Source organism: Glossina fuscipes, unplaced genomic scaffold (assembly GCF_014805625.2).
Source record: "Glossina fuscipes isolate IAEA_lab_2018 unplaced genomic scaffold, Yale_Gfus_2 1, whole genome shotgun sequence".
Classification (NCBI taxonomy): Eukaryota; Metazoa; Arthropoda; class Insecta; order Diptera; family Glossinidae; genus Glossina; species Glossina fuscipes.
In genome coordinates, this window is record NW_023998415.1 from 19,381,092 (window position 1) to 19,388,773 (window position 7,682).

Sequence of the window (7,682 nt, forward strand, 5' to 3'; positions counted from 1 at the left end):
TATATATATATATATATATAATATATAATATATGTAATATATTATGTATATATATATATATATATATATATATAATATTACATTTAAATAGTAATATAATAAAACATTTACTAAATTTAAATTAGCGACTAACAAAACAGACATTTAAAATTTATATTTAAAAGCAATTTTTATTTTTATCATAAGTATTAAACTTAATTAAAATTTAAAGAATTTAGTTGTAACGAAAGCAAATAACTCTAATCATCTCAGTATAACTTAATTAGTCAAGAAGATATAAAAATACGACCCCTGTTTGACCCTATGAATAGTTTTCATTTTGCATTAATGAAAAAAAAAGCTCAAATCATATACAAAGTAAAAAAAAAAAGAGAAAAACACCGGAAACGAAAATACGTTCAAGTTAAAGCGAATCTTTGCTATCCATCGTCACCTAAGGTCCAACATATTTGGAATTTTCATCCAATTCATTATACATTTAGCAATGCGACGGCGTAAACGAACGGTTTAGCTTATGAATTAGAACAGTACTTACTCTAGTCACTAGTCGTAATATTTCGACGAAGCCGATCGCATATTCCTATTTATGTAAAATTTCCCGCTAAAATGTTATGCACAATAATAGTTGTGTGACAGCCAGTTCTTTAATCAAGTTTATTAATTATATGCTTAAAGAATGCTAAGAAGAAGAATAAATATTTCTTATGCATGCACGCATAGAATAGAATAGGAGCTGACTAGGCTCATATGCTTTTCAATATACTTCATATGGTTCGAGGTGATCAGCATATTTATGCGATACTTCCATCACATGCATGTATATATATACACATGTGCTCTATATATTATTGCCTTCGCGATGAGATAAAATCTTTTAACATTCATATAAGAGTTAAGTGTTATCTAAGATTAGGGTGAAAGTCAAAACGGGACTTTCTTCTATATGAAAACGCTGCCTTACAAACAATTTTAATTATAAGTATGAATACTTTGTAGGGGAATTGAGTTTTATGATCTCTTAAGCAATACGTTGCTTAATAAAGTTCTACGCGATTATCTACACGATTTGATCGAACTCGAATAGACCTTCTGGTGGTGATGTGTCTAAAAGCAATAGTAGAGGGTGAAAGCTCCTCAGCAGCAGGAGTGCAATTAAGGTGCACTTTAAACTTCATTATCAAATAACAGCAACAACAAGAACAACATCTTGAATAAAGATGAAACCAAAAACAATTAATAAATAAACAAACAAATAAAAGAAAAGTTAATATAAAATAGGGTCCAATATAAATTCAACAAAAACAGTATATTAAAAAAAAAAAAAAAAGAAAAGAAAGAAACACACACATACATACATACAAATACTTTAATTGTTTGTAAAATTAATGCAGACATCCAAAGGAATTTAGCAAAATAAATGGCGAGACTCCATATATAGAAAAAAAACGTCCATTCACGCATAGAGTTTAGGAATCTTTCATTACAAATACTCTTCGTCTGCCAAACAGATTCAATATTCCATTTAAGTTTTTTCCATTTTATTATTTTTTTTTTTGGCTTTTTTTTTTAGTCCATTGAAAAGACGACTCTTGCAAATCAATTACTTTAAAGAGAAACAATATATAAAAATCAATAGCCGCCATTTTGATCGTTAATTAAATTTATCGACAAGTAGCCGGACGGATGACAAGTTTTATGAAATTTTATGCGACGAAAACGAAAAAAAAATAAATAAAAAAATATAAAAATAAAAAAAATAACGAGAAAATGTACTGCAATAATATTAACAGCAGTAAAAGCACTCTTTGATAAAAAAAACAAAGAATATATATATATATATATATATATATTTCAATTCGAAGAAATTATTTCAATTATTTTAATAAATAAAACATGTTTAATCTACCAGTATACACAGTTAAACAAACCAAAAGAAAAAAAAAAAAAAAGAAGAAATTATAGTTAATAGAGAATTAATAACGATTGACATTTTAAAACATATCACAAGGACAATACTTAAGGTAAAAATGAAATTAATATAGTTATACATAAAAATTAAAAACAAAAAAAAATACAAAAAAAAATACAAAAAAAACACGCTATACATTTTTAACATAAAATTTAATTAATTTATAAACGCTAGGCTATTAACGTCACGTATACATGCATACACACAATACACATAACGTTGCTCTTTATTTATTTTTGCCGATTCTATTCATTATTTAAGTTGTGCGAGCGAAAAAAATAAATAAATAATAATTTTTATGCTTTTCACATGAGTGATTCACTTTGCTAAATATGATGGCAAACGATTATTAATTTTCATCATTAAGTTTCTCTTTTGTTTTTTCTTATTGAAATAATTCTTCTCACTTTTTTTTTACTATACGGAAATTAATATCTATACACATCATCTATTCATTGATTGTGTATTCGTGTACAAAATAGATTTGAGATTTACAATGAAAAATGTAAACAATCCTTATTTTTTTGTCATGGACACCAATACGAGGCATCTTAGGCCATGTTGTTAGGCATTTCTCAAAGACATCCAATTCCTTTAATATGCACTCGAATAATATCTAACAAAGTCAGACTCTTTTATCATCATCGTCACAATCATCATCGTCCTATATATGTATAGTCGCCATAACCTCTTCATTCGTTACACTTTTGTGTACATCATATACGGATTTTCATATTCCGCGATATTCTCACCTTAACCACAGGTAAAAGTGTGGTAAATGAAATATTACATTGAGACATTTCAAGTTTAAACGAAACGAATTTCACAACATTACCTTTACGAAGAGAAGACTTAAGCTTAAGAAAGAGAAATTAAAAGGATGTACGAAAGTTCATTAAATTTCAAGGAGACCTCTATGCAAAGCTATTTACTTAAAGTCTCTCATCCTTAATAGCTCGTACGCTGCTAAATAAAAGTAAGGAAACTTTTTACTTTGACTTAGCGCAGAACGTCGGCATGACGTCAATACACCTGGATTTACTGTTTGCCGAAAACGTCCATTTTATATATATATGTCTCTCACTTGGAAACCGTTTTTATATGGACATCAATCCTGAATATCATATATGTATTCTCGTCATCGACGAGAAAAGATTCAAAACTTTTAATTTGTTTCACTTAATCGACATACATATATATTCAATACACTATTTCTTCTGGCAATAATCATTTGCCTGGTAGATGGCTACGTTTGGTTAAACTTAACAATTCGTTAATATTCAATCTTAACTTTGATTTTAACATGACTCAGTTATTACTTATACAATTTTAAGAATATCGAGGATAAATATGGGAACTCAGCAAGGAAGCATTAATCAATTCTTCAACAGGGACTGCAGGGGCTTTGTTAATGTTTACTTGACCTATCTAATCAATCTTTTTCGTAAGACTATCCGTGAGAATATAATAAAAATCTTAACATTTATTTCATTTAAAAATCCATTAATTGTGAGGAGATTTGTGCGAAGATTACAACAGGACAACGAAAAGTACATACAAGGATTTAAACTTTTTCTATATTGACCAAAATCAATGAAAGAAATATCACTCTGCAAGCTTTCAACTAGAGTTATTGCTGTTTTCCTCTATAGTATATAGCTCAGCCTGTTAAAGTTAAAATGATTCATACACAAGATAAGAAAGTGACGTGAAATTCCATAGAAGAACTACTATCACATATCTGTTATGTGTATTTATAAAATTTTCTGGAATCACTCATGTGTAGTTAACAACTGAATGAAGTCGGTTAAAGTGTTTTATTTGCTCTTTTTCCCGTTATAAATTATTTTCAATTTTATTACTAAATATATATTTCTTAATTGTTAAAAGCTCAACAAATTATTGAAACTAAAAGCAATCCTTCAATTCGTAATTCTCTGAATTCGAAAGTTTGGCAATTAATATGTGAATTAAAACAATTTTTAAAAATAATTAATTATTTATAAAAAAAAAAAAAATAAAATAAAAAAAAAATTGATAATAATAGTAATAATACTGTAATAGTACACTAATACTTCGATTGGTAAACGAATGAATTTTTTCAGTTTCAATTAATTTCTGTATAAATTGTCAATTAATGCCGTATTATTATAATTGAATTAAGAATTCATGGAAACAAACAACAGCCACAACAACAACAACAACAACAACCACAACAACAAAAATAGGCGCTATTTTTATTGCTCTATATATAGAAAGGAAAACGAAAGCAAAAAAAAAAAAAAAAAAAAGGAAAAAAAGCAATTTGAAAATGAAAAAGAAAAAGTAAAAAGAAAAAGTAAAAATAAAAAGAAAAAGAAAAATAGAAAAAACATTTCGAACTTAAATTATACAACGACGATTAAATTTTAAATACAAAAGCAACAACAAATACTTATAAAATAAAAATATTGAAACCAAAATTAAGATAAATCACTAAAAATATTTATTAATTATAAAAAATGAAAAAACCAAAACGAAAATATCCCCTAAAGTTAAGTAGCAATTAGGCCAGTTAATATAATAATATTAATTAAAAAAAAATAAATAAATAAAATAAAAATCACAAACAATAATAATTATACAACAAAACCAAAACTAACTAAACTAATAATTATGTACATTTGGAGTTTTAGCCTTTTTATCATTATTATTATGAACAACAATAAACATGGAAATTACACAAGAAAACGTTTGAATCATTCACAACGCAACAACAACATGAATACCAACATCAATATAACATATAAAATGTAATCAGTAAAATGAATGAAAACCAATCTATTGCGATCGTTTTTGACAAGTTTAACTGAAACGGAAGAAGATTTAGTTGCAAGTATTTGTAAAGTCAGCCCCACTCATATATAAACAAATATACTTTATTAAAAATAAATATATATAAAAGAAAATCTAAGAAATATATATTCATGTGTATATATATATATATATATATATATATATAGATATATGCATATATGTATATATATATATATAGATATATTTGTATAAATATAATTATTAGTAATTAGTATACATTTTGATATTTTTTATAAAAAGTGAGCAGAAAAAATTAATAAATGAATATATTTGTAATAAATTAAAAATTAAATTAAATAAAATAGCATAAAAACGATTTTGAAAGAAAGAGAAAATATAAAATAATATCTACTTAATCTGAGGTACCTTTTTATATAGACACAAAAACTTCCATAATAACAGAAAAATTTTTAAATAAAAATAGAAATTATTCTAATCGATACTTAACTTACATACAAGCATAAATACAATATGTAGCCGTATAAGAAGAGAACTCATCTACTAAGAGATTTTCTAAAAAATTTCAACCTCTGCTTTCTTTTCTTTTTAACATTAAAGTGTTTAACCAATAAACAGAATCATTAAGGTGATTGGGTGAAGACGGGGAGGGCTGCCTATTTTGGAGTATTTATAGGAAAGCACTTCACTACTTGCTTTATTAAAAACTGAAAGCCTGAAAGTATGTACACATTCGCCCCATTATATCGTACATCTGCAGACGAAAGCCCATAACTAATTTTTTTTTATTTTCTCTTTTTTTTTTATTATACTCATTCATATACACACAGTTGAATGTAATAAGATTAGAACAGCATCGTGCTAGTTCCGAACTTACTCCGTCTATCAATTCTCTTTTCCTTTGAAATTTCACAGTTTTTCCAACCTAAAGGGTTTCCCAAAATTTACGCAAAATTTGATTTAAGTCTTTTGTTTTTAATTGTCTTTTTTTTTATCGAATCATAATATATTATAGTTATATGCAGAATAGGGTTATGAGTGGAATAGCACATCGACCAAATGACAACTGACCACCACTTCATATGAATGTGGCTGAATTACATTGACGCAGTGTTGAATTAATCTCGTCCTGTCATGTACCGATGGTTTTGATGGGCTTGTTAGCACAGACCTTTGACTTCAAATAAACCCATCAAAAGAAATCTGTTAATGTTATATCACACGATCTAGAGGACCAGTTAAACGGATAGTCCAACCATCGCCACACTTTCATTATTTTTGAAATATAGTTCAACAATGGAAACGCGTTCCTCTCTGGTGTATTGCTCTATTCTTACTAACCCTAAACTGTTTTTTTTTTTTTGGGGGGAGTGGGCGGGTTCTCAACCATTTATCGCGTCAATTTTGAGACACCCCCAAATTAGCTTTCGTTTATACCGTTACAGTCCACACCGTCCAGGACAGTTCTTAAAAGAAAAAGAAAAATTGTTTGATCAAATTTTTAGAAGGGAACTGAATCCATCCTCAATTTTGTTGTTGTGATGTCTTTAAATGCTTGATTTCTGCATAGTTTTCTATAGGAAGGCAACTAGAGTCGTGCACGAGCACAGAATTACTTTATAATATGCAATGCTTTCTTGTTAAGATCGAAATAGAACTGGAGGATGATAGACGCTGCATTTATTCAATTATTCATTCTTTACATGAGCCATAACATGTATGCAAATATTTCTGACTTTCTTTTTTCAGTTGCTTTCCGATGGTTCGATTGCTTTTTTTTTCATTTTTTCCCTTCACATGGATAACTATTTGACAATTAGACACTTTTCGTTGTCAAGGCAATGCTTTGTAATAAAATCCCGAATATTCTCTGATAATTGTTTTTTTATTCATTTTTTTTGTAATAAAAATGAATTTTCCCTTATTTAAGACTTTAGTTTATCACATTTTTATTTAAAAATTATTTCATGTATTAATAAACGGCTCTGGATTTCTATAGCAATTTAATACTTTAGCACTGTTCCATATAAATCTGCTCTTATATCGTCGCAAACACGAATAATCTTGGGAAATAAGATGAATGATAGTTCGTGGTTTAGTGGAGCAAGCGAATGCTGCTTAATAAAGTGATATCGTATGATCTTAGTGGCAACATCATGTAGATCTTTTTGAGATTACATGGTTGTTCAACTATTTTTCCTTAATAAACTGATGATGCCGCAACATTGTAGCATTTTGTTAAAACTACATATCGTCCAAGCCGAGAGCTTTTGCTTTGTGCCACGAATAAATCAGTTATGCTGTTTTTGTAACATTTTTCATTGAGTGTAACGTGAACGGCATTTTCACGTTCAGAAATAACATTCTCGGCCCACAAGCCGCACCCAAATGTGGGATTTGTCCTTTAGGAGCATCAGATGTGCTTTCTTTACGCCAACGGAGCAATAATTCTTATTTGCGAAGCAATTTAACCAAACATGAGCTTCATACCACATGCACTAAACTTAGTAATCGTGGTTTCATTCATTCATTTTCGTAATAACTTTTGCATGCTCTACAACTACATATGCGCATATTGTATACAACATATAGTGGCTCCAAACAGCATATACATTGAAAAAGAATGGCTCCAAGCCACAGTCAGGGGTATATTTTATTTACGTTTATTTCCGGAACTATAAAACAGATGACCCTTGCCCAAAGTTTAGACGAGTAAATGTTCCTAACACCCCTACATTTCTTTACATTGCACTTTCCATTTCGCTTAAGAATTCGGAGAAAATAATTTGACTACAAAAAAAAAAAAACACGTTTATTTTAAAATACTAAAAGATAAAGTTTATTTTGGGCGGCTGATCAATATCAGTGAAAAAATAAGAAAACTTACATTATGTAACGG